This window comes from Symphodus melops (assembly GCF_947650265.1).
Source record: "Symphodus melops genome assembly, chromosome: 6".
In the NCBI taxonomy this organism is placed as follows: domain Eukaryota; kingdom Metazoa; phylum Chordata; class Actinopteri; order Labriformes; family Labridae; genus Symphodus; species Symphodus melops.
In genome coordinates, this window is record NC_136696.1 from 25,788,822 (window position 1) to 25,803,083 (window position 14,262).

At 42.0% G+C, this 14,262-nt stretch overlaps 1 protein-coding gene across 4 annotated transcripts in view; it reads left to right on the plus strand.

Moving 5' to 3' along the window:
* mgat4c (mgat4 family member C) overlaps window positions 1–14,262 on the plus strand; it is a 109,252-nt gene that overhangs the window by 56,378 nt on the left and 38,612 nt on the right. For all 4 annotated transcript variants that reach the window (XM_079345407.1, XM_079345408.1, XM_079345409.1 and 1 more), the window contains one exon: window positions 1,965–2,048. The gene's annotated coding sequence lies outside the window, so the exon portion shown is untranslated. The remainder of the gene's footprint in view (window positions 1–1,964; window positions 2,049–14,262) is intronic.

The following is a 14,262-nucleotide window of genomic DNA, read 5'->3' on the forward strand; positions in this document are numbered from 1 at the left end:
TGTGTGAGCAAACAATCTGACACGAGTGACCTCCTCCCGGCGAGCTGTGGTCATGACTGGAAGGCTCTCCCTGCTTATTATGACAGGAGTGTTATGGTAATGGAGGGAAAGTCTGCGGCGTGGCGATAGCACCGCAGGAAAGGATAGCCTATTATCCAGCACTGTGTCTGGTGCTAGTAATGGTGCGAGAGGGGCCATCCTGCCTGTTATGGTGATGATGCATTTTGAATGGATGGCAACTATTATATATCAGTGCATGATAATGGCAGGAGAGAGCGTCCTCTGGGTCAAGATGCCCAAAATATTGCGAAAAGGGTCGAGTGTAGCCGTCACAGCTTTGTGGTGAAAAATTGAAAGAAAGGGGTGCTGTTATTCCTCTCTGTGTGGTAATAATGATGGGCCAGCGTGTGTGCTCAAAGAGCGTGAATATTCAGAGAATGAGAGACAGTAAGTGTGTGTGTGTGTGTGTATACGACAAACAAGAGCCACGCCGTAGAAAAGAGAGCCTTAGTTAGCTGTCTGCTCAGCGCTTCACTGCCCCTGTGATGTATGTTTATGGCCCATCATCTCGAGCCAATTACCCTGCCTCAGTGAGGGAGCGCTGAACCCCCCCCCCCCCCCCCCCCACACACACACACACACACACACACACACACACTGTTACAGCCATCAGTGTAAGCGGGCAGAGAGACGGCGACAGTAAGAAGCGTTCCTGGACGTCCTCGGCACAGCGCTGCTTTCTCCTCAAGGTGCTCTGGAGATCTGTTTTTAAAAAAGTATGACGTTGGAGTCTGCAGCTGCTGTTGACTGAGAGTGTGAGTCACTGAATGTAACTTGTAGCTGTGTGTGTGTGTGTGTGTGTGTGTGTGTGGGGGGGGGGGGTGTTATTATCTCTTCATTTTAACCTGAGTTAATTATGGCTTTTCTAACAAAAACCTTTTGAAAGCTTTTCTTTGCACTGCATCACAGATATCTAATCTAATTAAAAATGTACTGAAGCTTTAGCACTTATATTACCTCAAATATTTCCAACAGTTATCAAAGCCAGACAAATTTGTAATTTTATAGGACGTGACATGTTTATCGTTGCCACGGGAACACCGGATTTAAGTTAAAAGACCACTACATGAGGAAGCGTGAGCTGCTACTGAAAGCTGCCATTCTGTTGCTGTATGTGCTGCTGTGATTAAAAAGGTCATTTAAATGATAATCAGATACATCGTCTGTAAACATATTCTCTTCCTTAAGGTCGGTTTCACCCGTTCATCTTGACTACAGAGTCAGTATTTATCGAGGTTGGGGGGGGGCATAACTTCCTGTGAGCCTCAGCATCTGCTTTCTGTTATTGAATGAATTGAGAGCCCCCTAGTGGCAGAATTTCCGTACTGTGCCTTTAAATTAACGATATTATGAGGTGGTTTACATTTTTATAAAGTCGAGCATTTATTGTGTTATATTTCAGAACTGTTATCAAGAAAAAAAGTTTATTTCCACTTTGAATCACAGTCGTTTATCAATTTTATTCATTTTATGATACTTTTTTTCCCAAACATTTTTGATTGTCTGTTATACAATGGAACCAATTTCATCTTTATCAATTAAATTATTATTATTTTTTTTTATGTATTTAACCTTCATTTATCCAGGAAATATCCCATTTAGGTTAAAAACCACATTTTCAAGTGAGAACATTCAGACAACCATTAACATTTTACTTAGCATCTTATTTATACTGCATTTGTCCTGATTTTATTTTCTTTTTGCCTGATTGTATTTTAATGTGAGTATATGAGTGAGTGAGTGTATTTTAATTATTTTGCAAACCCCTGTCATACATGCATCCATATGAGCTGTGTGGATCATTTACGGTTCCATACATAGATTCATACATTCGATTAGATGCTCCAGATGTTACACAGATGTGTTATCTCCCTGACATGTCGTGTCTTTGTTTCGTTCCTCAGATAACTGTGAGCCAGACGTGTTCATGCATCTCGTCCAGCTCAGCCTGCAGACTCTCTCCCACAAACACATCTGACTTCTCCCAGGTATGTTTCTTCTCTCTCTCTCTTTTGTTTCAGCATCTCTAAAGAGTGTGCTGTGCTCGATTACACATTTCTTGTATAGTTCACAGTAGCTTCCTCGGATTGCTTTTTCATAAAACTTTCCCCCCGCAGAGGAGTGCCATGAGAAAAAGGTAAACTGAATCAAAGTCGCAGCGGAACAGCCGTGAAGACTAATTTGCTTTCAGCGGGGAGTTCTTTTTAACCCCGCTGACACTGCTGAGGAGCGTGACTTCATCTCAGGCAATCCCTAAACTTCACATTTGGATGATTCCTCTGTGAAAGTTTTGAATGCAGAGTGGTAAAAGACAACAGTTTACATTTTGATTTCTTTTTCTTTTTTCTCCTTCCTGACTTGATATTCACACACTGTGACAGATTGAAACTGCAAAGCTGTGTTTGTGTTGGCTAGATGAGGAAACACTGCTGCCCAGAGGGTTTATCAGAGAGAGAAAATATTGACCGCCAACCGTTGCACTTTGGTGGTGTTATTGCTTTTCACACTTGTGTGATACAGACAGCAGTCGCCAAGCACAACAATTGTAAACTCGCAGCCATATTGACAGCCGCGTTGCTCTTCTGTGCAGGGCAGCATATCCAGCTTATGGTGTTGACTCTTAAGCTTATTTCACCAAAGTGCTTTTTTGCAGAGAAATATAAAACGAGGAGAAATACTTACTCTTTGGATTGGATACCAAATCCAGAGGGACCTCTAAATATCCCTCTAAATTAAGACCACAAAACACTCTGACAGACCAACAGCACAATGTGTGTGTGTGTTTGTGTGTGTGTGTTTGTCTTTCAGTGTGCTGGAGCTTTTCAGCTCTCATACAGCCATGCTTATTATTGGTTTGCACGCAGGTGAAGTCAATTCATCACCTCAATATTATGTGCAGCTCTGAGGTATTGGCTGTCACTGCAGCACTATGTGACTCTCTGTTATTGTGCTCATAAACGTACCAACACCACCGTTCATTGTGTCTCTGTAGAAGCAAAAAATGAACAAATAATTGCATTTTTGTTTTGCCAGTCACTAATTAGGCAGCTAAATGAATCACATTTCTGGTAACGATTTAACATCGTTGTGTAACTTAAACCCGTCTAATGTGACGGATAACATTTGGCTGTTGTTGTTGACAAGTGCGGGCGAGTTCAATTACATAATTCAGACATAAAGAGTTTTAGGTTGCTACAATAGAAAATGCTACATTTTCACAGTTCGGACCAGTCTGACACATTTGACGTTGGGAACCTGGAGCCAGAGCTTCTTTGGTACTGGTCAGGTACTGGTTCCCCCAGTTCAATGTGGCACATTTCCACCACTACCCTGACACAGCAACTTTCAAGACTCCCCTTCCTATTGGCTTTAAAGGCTGTGACTTGATTTGTGATGCATTCAAGCACATTGTGTTAACAACTTGAGTGAGCTCCATATTAGACGGTTTTAGACCGACTCCATGATGATGGGGGTGTGGCCTGATTTGAGGCTTGTCACAACCAGTTATTTTTCCAAATATTCCTCAAGATTCTTGTCAATACGATCTTTTTACTGCTTCCTATTTGGGTCTGATCTTCCCTTATCTCCAATTATAAATATCAAACTAGTTTGACATTTAATCTGTCAGGCTGCCAACGACAGAATACCCAGATAAGAGCGTGCAGACCAAGAAGCGTTGGTTACTTTTACAGCTCATTGCAGTGAAAACACAACTTCTCAGCCTGTATTTAAACTCTTGTCTTTTTCTTATGTTTTTGTTTTTTCAATGTGCTTGACAGGACAGCCAGCTGACAACATCCATCGTCCTCCATATTTGTGTTTATTTCTTAAGACACGCTAGGATGATTAAAATGTTTAAAATCGGTTTGAAACTAAACTAAAGAAAAAGTCTTGAAGGGATGTGACATGTAGATACAACATATAAAACACTTTTTGTAAAGGGGTCAGATGATGTTATGTGCATTTATGTAGCTTTGTACCTAAAACTTGTGATCCTCTTATGTGTACTTTCATTTCACCAAAAAGAGGAGAGGACGATCATGCCTCAAGTTCTTTTGTGAAGCTTCTTTGGTCTAATTTAACACGCTGTGATACTGCACTCTTTTTTTTTAAATATTGGCTTTCACTTTGGAATATGAATTTCCAATTTTTTTCTTTTCCCGTCTCAGACATTTGATTTGCAAAGCCTTGTGATTCTAGACGATGAAAAGCTGTCTCTCTCCGTTGTGTTGACACTCTGCCCACATACTCTGCAAAGGGACTCTGCGTCACACTTTGGCTGAAGTGCTGTAGCTGTTTTTGTTTTTCTAACCTTTAACATTTTTAAGTGGAGCACTCCAGTAAATGAGACGTTTGACATTCTGAAACAGCGGGGACTTGAAACAGCTTAAATCAGCGATTGAGGTGATTCTCCAATTCCTCATCTGCCTCAATGCCATGCCAATGTGGGTGTGCATTAAAGATTCATGCAAACAGCTGTTTTCTTCTACGGGACAGCATGGCTCAGAGCTAAGACTGTGTGCTAAGATTTCAAATCAGGGAAGGCTGGAGAAGCTGAGTTTGAAAGAATATTGAAATGACAGTGCGGGCTTACTATATTGTGGCAGGAAATGAACACATGCCTGTCAAAGGAAATGGCAGCATAAAGCAAAATATGCAGCACAGAGACGGGGTGTAGGAGTGCAAAAATCCTGATGAGTTCCAGGTAAAAAAAAAAGAACTTTGCTAAAAATAACAGTCTTCATAATACTATAGATTATTGTTATCGGTGCATGCTGCTGTGTTGACTCTGTCACATGCCTTCACTGGTTCTACCAGTCGTGTGGGTAAGACTCGATCAGGCATCTGTGACGCGTTGAAACAAACCCAGCCATTACCTGTGAGTGTACGTGTCGTTAGCGCCAAACATTTCTCCCCCTTGAGAAACACTTCCACCAGATACATGCGTGCCTCGCGTGTCAGCTCCGCTTCCCTCCTCCCTTAATAACCCAAAGGTTTGCGTTGTCAGAGCAGCACTGCCGGAGAAGAAGAAGTTCTCATGATAATTACAAGCGGCAACTTCCGGTGTTGAGAAATGAAGCCGCTTGTGGCGGATTCAAAGAGCCCGGACGTCACATAAACACCACAGCCAAAAAAGTTCAGGACAGTTTGAAAGCACCAAATAAATCTGATCCAAAGCTAGGTCGGACTTTGACAGTGAGCAGGTAATGAAAACCAAATTATCATCTTTGTGTTCACAAGTCTTTGACATTTGCCTAAGTGACCTTTCATTGTTACATTTTGAAGCAGCTCGATCACAGGGTGCTTGAAAGACATGGTGTGTGTTCATTGAAGTTGACATTTGTAAGGCAGGTCCTGATAGTGATCATGTGTGAAGCTGCTGACAGCAGGCGCAGCCACTGAATGCAGACGCTGAGTTCTTCGAGTGTTTGCTGTGAGTTACATATTCACTGTTTCCCTCTTATGCCCACATTCACTTTGACTCTTGGTGTTTACTCTCACGTCTGTTCACTGCCCTTTCTCACTGCGTCTCATGTGTCCCGATACGGCGCCGTCGTCTGGGGTGACTGAGGTCTTCAGACAAAAGAAAGCTGGAGTTATTATCTATGTGTGCAGCTAAAATCACTTGATGTGTGTATATGTGTGCCCCTTCACACCAAAGAAAAACGACAATCTTGAAGACAATCATCACAGGTCTCTCTCCTCCACCGAGGTAGGCCGTGACCTCCTTACAGAGCCCTTACTCCAACCATTAGAATGGTAATGTTGCAGGTTTGATTGCCAATTTGAAGTCCACACAAAGGCACAAAGGCAATGTAATGACAAACACAAACAATACAGGCAGCTCTTAGTGTCAGCCCCTCCCCACCCCTCACTTTTTTTTTTTACATTTATACACTGAATCATAGCGTCTGAAAGACAGTTTCTTCACCTTTCAGAACACAGTCACACCTCAGTTCAATCAGTCTGCCGTGCTACATAAAGCAAAGGCGAGAAATTCCTGCTGGATATAGCAGTAATAAGCAGATGATCCCTTTTAGGAAGAACAGCTGGTTGTGTTTTTGTAATAGTGAGCTTCCATCACCCGCCCGTCACTCTTCGTTCATCTGCAGCTGTTAGCCATGCATTCTCTGTGATTACTCTCATTGTGCTGCACTGTAAAGAACTATTTTTCCCCCGGCACTTACCCGCTAGAAAAATGCAATATAATGCACACTGAGGTGGTTGAGTACAGCTTCTGAACGTCTACTTCGCAATGCATGACGGCGGGTGGTCTGCTAGTAAATTGTGGTGGTTTGTGTTGAAGATTTTGTTCTGCAGATTTACACTTGGAAGCAGGAAAAGTGGCCAGAACAACTGATTTTCATATATACATATATTTCATATTGCAGATTTTCTGCAGATGTTTGTGGGAAAAGTACAGCTGTTTATTTTTCATCATATGAAATCAAACATCCCAGACAGATCCTGCAGCTTTCATTGCATCTGTAATTGGCGAGGCATTTTTTTAAATGAATTGAGGCACAGAAAAAAAAAAAAAAGAAAACTTGTCAGACTCCCATCCTATTTAAAAAGCTTTTCATTTTCTAATTAATTTTGAACTGCACCAGAGGAGTGTCTGGCTAAGAACATTATGCTGCGCCGTTTGGCAGTTGTTGTTTTTTTCTTAAGGAAGTAATTACAGCAAACCAAATCTACCTCCAAATCATGTTTTTTTTTTTCAAGGCCAAAGAAAACCCACTTTGAGAAAATACGATATAACAATGAGTTTCCTTGGAAATGCCCCTTGAGCCGATAGAGTGTTATGAAATAGTCTCTGCTGTTAGTCTGACACATTAAGCTAAGTGTCTGGTTTTTGGTGTGAGTCACTCTAGACCAGAGTTCACTTTAGACTCATCGCTCACATTAACCAATCACACAAAGACGAATCACAGACAACTACAAGCAGACGTGTTTGCAGCCTTACAGTGCACCCTTCTTTGAAGACAGAACCGTAAACTGCACTTTCATGGCAATTGCTCCATGAACATGCATTGCAAAGAATATTACTAAAATGCAGTAATTAAGGAAGGAAAAACTAGCATGATGCTGACACTGAGCCTGGACACATTGGACCCATTAAATGGAGTGCAGGGGCCGTGCATTGACACCAGTTGGCAGTCAGATAGAGTCCCAGCGAGCATTGTTTGAGACCATCTAGTAGTGCTTGCGAGGTTTGCTCGCAGGATAGCTGAGACTGAAGGGTGGAGAGTCTTTTTGTCATTTTATTTACCAGTTTTATGTTTGCACACGTACCTCTCTTATATCGTTTCTGATGTCTTCACCTCATACCTTTTTTCTTTTCCTTCATTTTTAACAGTTTTACTTGTCCTGATTAGTTTCACCTTTCTCATTAATTTCCCGGACAAAGGACAAAATATAGATACAGCAATATATTGTCACCCTGACTCGTATGACACAACAATTGTATTGTATTCTTGAGGAGGAGCTCATGGCATGAAAAGGGTAGTAGAAGTATAAGTAGATTAACTAGGAAGGAAAGAGGAGAAAATGAAAACATGTTAAAGGATAAAAGGAAACCAATTGTCTTTATTCAATTTGTTAAAAAAAAAAAACAATTATTCAGATTAAGAATCTTATTTAGTGTCCCAATAAACAAGTTACAGACGTAAAACACAGAGCAACATAACGTGATGCACAGAGCTGAAAAGTAGTTTGTCAAAACATCTACAACCTCGATTAATCTTCCTCCAACACCTTCAATCAAGTTTCAAAAAGAGACCAACTCCCACAGAGACAGATCACTCCAAACTCAACAAATGCTTTAACTAGACACCTGTGATACCTCTACCTATTTAATGTTGTTTCATATTCTCCAGTTAATCAGATCTTTATGGGTGATTATGATTGTCTTGCTATATATGAATTATTGCAGAACTGCTGTATGAAGATATTCTCATCATAATCGGCCATTTATCTTAACGTGCCGTATCATATTGATCACCCCCGACACCCTCAGAGTTGAATAACATTACCTCACAATGTGTAAGGTCCTTTTTTATCATTCAGGCCTATTTCTTAACTCCCATTTTTTCACAGTCATGAGCAGCTCTTTTTCTTAAATCCTGTCCTTTTCGAAGACTTTGTACATGAATCAAAAGTAGGAGTAGAATTTACAGGTTCTTGGTAATTCTAAAACTATTTCTACATTGATGACTAACATACTTATTTTTACAGCAAAAGCTGGCGAGAGACAAAAACGTCAAAGAAGAAGGAGGGAGACAATTAGCAGAGGAGCTGTACAGTACGTTCGTCAGGTTGCTCAGGTACATCCATTATTAGCGTTTTATCGAGTATGTGCACAAATATGGTGATTTATTTCCACTGAAACTTGAGGGTGCACATCAGTGAAGTGCAAAGCCTCCTCCTGAATTGTTGGTCTGGCACTATCTTTGGCTTACACCCACATGGCTTTCCTCTGAGAGCTGAAAAAACCCACTCAGGGTTCTGTGTTTCTCTCATTCTGGTGTGAGAGGAGACTCACGGGGTCGACCCCTCGAGATGTCGATTCCCACCGATGCTCATGGACTTACAGCACACATTTCGCCCCTGTGTCAGGCTGGAGGAGAGGAGAAGCAGAGCGAGGGAGAGAAGACTATGAGCTTAATGTAGATCTGTCATCAGCTGGCTGCAGATCAAAAGAGCAGCATTGGCAGGCGGAGCACAGAATCCACCGGAGCCTCCTCTCTATGCCAAGCTCCAGCTTCTCTGAGGTAGATGAGCACAGAGGGGCCCGGCTCCAGGCGAGGAGTGTGTGTATCTTCTTTGTCTGTGTGTGTATTTAGGTGTGATTTTTTTTTTTTTTTTTTTTTTTTTGAGGGCGGCAGAGAGGTGTGGGCACATGCATAAATGTCTCAAGGCAAGGATCTGGCACTATGAAAATGTCACCAGAATCCCAGAAACAAAAAGAGAAGAAGGGAAAGGAGAAAGTGTGATGAACAGACGCGTATGCTCTGGGAGGTGTGGGATTTAGAGACTGAAGGCAGAATGGTTCTCCTGGAGTGGGAGATTGGAGGAATAGAAAAAATGGCAGAGAGACAGAGAGATGAAGCACTTCTTGACGCTACACCTCTGCGGCATCAGTGAACAACTGCTCAGTGAGTCCAGAGATGGATCTAAATTACAGCCTGCAGGTTTGTTGAGTGTTCTGATAGCGTGATTGTTGTAGCTGAACGTTGGCTTGCTGCACTTGACTCATTTTAAAATTGGCAAAAGCACCTGCATTTACTGGGTGTATTTTAAGAGGCTGTATGTTGAATATTAAATATAGGGGTGGGAATCTTACCATATAATTTATAACTTTCACTTCAGTGATCACTGTTGACAAGGCGGCCCATTGGGCGGGATGGGGAGCCAGTCTCATGGGGAGGGCCCATGGTGGTTAGCCAATAAAACATTGTGTATCCAAATTTCAACCAACAATGTCCAATGTTTTTTTCAAATCTAAATACTCATGATTTCCCTCGGAATGGAAAATCAGTATTTCTAAAAACAGCACAAAGACATAAATGTATAAAGGCAACAATGGCTATAACTTCTTTAAAATCCACACAAACTCAGGTATCTGTTAGATTTGGTCCTGCGAACTCAAGTGAACTTCCTCCCTGTTGGCCGAGGTCTAAACTCTGCATGTAGAGAGTACAGATGTCCTGGCCTTTGCCTTTTGAAGGTCCTTTAAAGGAACAGAAACAACCATTTCAATGTTCTTCTTAAAATGATGTGAACCTTTTCTTTTTGGTGATGCCCAGAAGAAGCTAATGTTAGCCAGGAGGCTACAAGCATATAATGACTTAAATCATATCCTGGGAAGGCCCAGTCACGGGATTTTTCGGGACCCCAGCCTTTTCTATGGGCTGGTCTGGGCGTGAAGGCTGGGAGGTCAACAAATGTGTTAGAAAAGTAGCGGCAACCATTGAACACTTTGTGGAGCTGCAGCACCGGCTCGTTTCCCACCTCACTAAAACGATGTCAGTTTATATCAACTGAAAACCTATGAGCTTCTGCAATAACCATGCTAAATTTATTTTTCCACATTTTGTATTTATTAATTGGTAAACAGACCGGCCGGACTTAAAGGTGATCCAAAGAAATCTGGTAAATGCAGGGTTTTAACACATCTTAGTGCAAATTGCAGCAGAGGTGAGCAAGTTCTTAAAGGAGGAAAGCTCACTGTATTAGAGAGTAAGGTGTGCTCACTGTGTGTTTATCTGTGCAGCCTAAAGAGAGTCTAAAGAGAAGACTGCTGTGTTAAGAAATCAGGGCCTGACCCTGCCAATCTTATCCACAGTCTAAGTGTAGGAGTACACCAGAAGAGATCCGATTAAGTGAAGATACACAATGTTTCTCTTTCAGGGTTTCTCTCCTTGTGTTTGTGACTCTGTGTGTGTGTGTGTGTGTGTGTGTGTGTGTGTGAGTGTGTGTGTTCCTGCATTTACCCGAACTCAATGTCAAACCTATTTCCAAACCACTGATTCAGCTCGTTGTGCAGATATACAGGAGGGCTGCCAATGCTAACCTTTAGAGATTACGGTGACATTAAAAGCTGCACACAGCGAGTGGGGGAGACCCGACCACTCGGCGCCTCATCTGATGCAAATGTCCTCTCTCACCTCTATCAGCAGAAGTAATTACGGCAAACTGCTGTGACATCTCAGACTGTGCACGAGAGGGGAAGAGTACCTGGTATAGGTCACAGAAATACACCTGCCTCTCCGGGTGAGGAGGAGACAATTATCTTTTGGTACGGTGAGGCGGCGCTATGGGAGGAGCCCTCCACCCGCTACCCCCCCCCCCCCCCCCCCCCCACACACACACACACACACACACACACCCCGACCGCCTCTCCATCTGAAGTATCTTCTGTGCCAGCAGCCTTGAGGGACTCACATAAGAAATTGACACTGCTGTTAGCAAGCCCGGGGCTAAAAAGATGTATCAGTATAGCCGCTCTGTCTCTCTCGGCGACCGCAGCTTCATTAACATGTCGGCAAACATGTGTTTGGTCTTGATTTCGTAATGTATTTTTCTTGTCACTGAGCTGATATGACAATGAAATGCATATTGGCAGCGTCTCCGCTACAGTGGTCATGGTGTCATTTGATGAAGTGCCTGAGTATAACAAACACATATGTTAATGGACAGCTCACAGCCATAATGATGAACCTATAATGATAATGAGGCTTTTGTTTGCTTTGGCTTGCATAGGTTCAACATGATTTGCACAGTGATGCATTTTCACATTTCACAGTTTAATAGAAAAAGATCTAAATCATTGCAGAAGGAATATTCAGCATCATTTTTTGAACGCTTAATGACAGTTCAAGATTGACAGGACATTTCACCTGCTGTAGTCTGTATGAGTGTCTGACCTGAGAAAGACAGGGACTCCAAAGCACAGGCCACATTGAGTGCTGTGCTTTTGTTAAAGCTGTGTGACTTTGATACAATCCCTCCTTGCGCTCTGTGCTGTAAACTGTCATAATCCTCATGTTAGGCTTCTCCTCGTTGTTTTCTTCCTCCTGTCATGTTTCTCTTGTTTTTGTCTTTGTTGTTTGTGTGCGTTACCTCGCAGAGTGGTCCCACCGGCCCCACAGCTGACCCTGCTGTTCGGAGTCAGTGGGCTGCGGTGGCCCAGAGCGGCTTATGGTAACCTCTAACCCCCCCGGCAGTCGCTGCTGGCTTAGCTCTGCTGAACAAGTCAGCTGGGCTTTGTGCCCGACAGAGTCGACCTGCACGAGTGTCATCTGGCCCTGTAGTGAGCTCTCTGCACCTCAGGGTGAGCCCCGCCACATTATCCAGCCGACTCCTGAGACAAGAGGGCAGGGCACTCGCTAAGCCTCCAACCTGTCTGCACACCTTTTAGCGGCTGCTGCTTTTACATTCATGTAAATGTGGAGGCATGTGGGGTAACTAACTATAATCATACAACAGAGGAGTTTTTAACACATTTACTTTGATATGGACAAATATTCCACATATAAACCAAAACCATGTTGCAGTGATTTTATCATCTTTTATCATTATCATATTTTATCATCCAATCCATTCGGTCTTATACACAGAAATCCAACATCCCAGTCTAAATACAGCATCACAGCATCACAGTGATTAAGATTAACATACTAAGGCCCTCAATCCCAAAGATTGCCCAAGTCTGGCATAATTCTGCTCTTACTGGGCCTCAGTATTGGCGAACATTCAAATCCAGTGTAACACAGTGTTTTTGTGTTTCAACAGTGGAATCAATGCTTTCTTATAAAAGAAATGACGCAAAGGTTATGAACATTGTTTTATCTTACCCTTCAAATATCCAACACATTCTTGACTCTCAAGGTCAAATATCATGGCCGCGCTTTGATGCCTCACAAAGACTCTTAAGCATAAACGAAGGCTGAGTGACTTCACCCATCTGTTGCTGCAGGGGGCCGCAGTCAACCTAACGACAGGCTGAGAGCTGCAGCCGAGACGGGTTTTAAGCATCTTGACAAACCGCTACACCACGCCCACCCGTCAACTAATTGTTAATGACTCTTATCCGTCATAAAATAAAAACAGATGAATTATTAAACAAAAAAAAAAAGAGCTGGATACAGTGTGTGCAGATCGTGACATGAGCTAATCTAAGGTATTTTGTTTTACAGTCAGGATTTAAACATGGTAATTTGTGCTGTAAAAAAAAACCAGTCATTTTTGAATAGGTGTGTGACATCCAAGTGTTGAGGAACTGCAGGAATTTCTTACTTCCACCCTTACTTCGTTTTTCAACACTGAAGTCTCTGCTTGCTCATGAGATAGCCTATGTTTAGTTTAATCTGTCAAAACCAGTCAATGAGTTTGGATGAGTGGGAATAATGCCTGTGTGCAGAAGGGTAGATGTGTCTAAGTATATCATTATATGTCATCATGTAAAGTGTTTCTCACATTTCAACATCCATTAACTTTAACAGTGGGAGCAGCTACCTTTGGTTTCTAATATTGCCCCTGAACCATATCCAGTACACTGGAGCGAAGTGAAAGTTTGATGAGTGTTGCACAGTCGCTGAAGGCTTACAGATGTTCCTCAAAACATCAAAGTCTTGTGTTACATATGAGTCCATGCATTCCTTTTCAAAGCTGTAATTGTAACTTCGAATGAGAAAAGTCGAACGGAAATGTTGGATATGACAAGGCTGGCAATTGAATTTCTAATAATCATAGCTCAAGTGCTATAACCAAATTAATATGGACTTACTGGTGTGGTTTTCAATAAATCCATAATGAGTTTCACAAGTAAAGAGTTTTCTCATAGTCCTGTTGTCTATAAACTTCCCACGTTAATTCCGGGTGTGTAGGTGGGGTGGGGGCCATCAGCAGGTCTGTGTAATTAGTTCTTGCACTGAGGGAGGAAAAGAATCACATTCATTATGTAAAAAATATGGCCACCATGGAGGAGGCTCTTGAATTGTAATGAAGGAGGCCCCTTGATAAGCATGAATTCACCAATTAAAGTTCTCATATAACGTTCAAATTATGTGCATTTTAACGACCAGCTTTGCCACAGACACTCTTGCATTTTTCTTTTGGTTTCAAGGAGCTTCCCTTCTTGCAAATGTAGGAGAGTAATTAAGATAATTAAAGCTTTTGATGTTCCACATATAATCCAATGTGCAGCAATAGAGAATGCAAGAAAAGTTGTAATGAATTTCGGGACTTTGTCCTTCTCCTCCTCGTGTTCCCTCAGATTTAAGCCGCTCAAACTGTCTGTTACTTTCATTTCCTTTGCTTTTCTGGTTCTTACATTATTTTCTGAGAAATTGACCTCCTCATTGCACAGAATTAAAACTTCAAGGGTCACCGTGTGAGATAAACAAGACATCCAAGTCAAAAAGTCTGAAGATTGTTTTAAACTTTCTGTGTTGAGAATGGTTTTTGGCTCATACTGTATATGCTTTTTCATCTCTGACACTCTGAACATATGCTTGTATTACAAACGCATCTTTTCACTGAGAGCTTTCTGACAGCAGTATTTGTTGGCCTGCAGCAGAAAATAGCATGAAGCTAAGCCATGTAAAATGCAACCCTATTGGTGCAAAATGCAGCAGCTTTTCCCTCTGCATTTTGTCCCTGAAATGCCCCTATTTCCATTCCCACAAAAGACTTTGA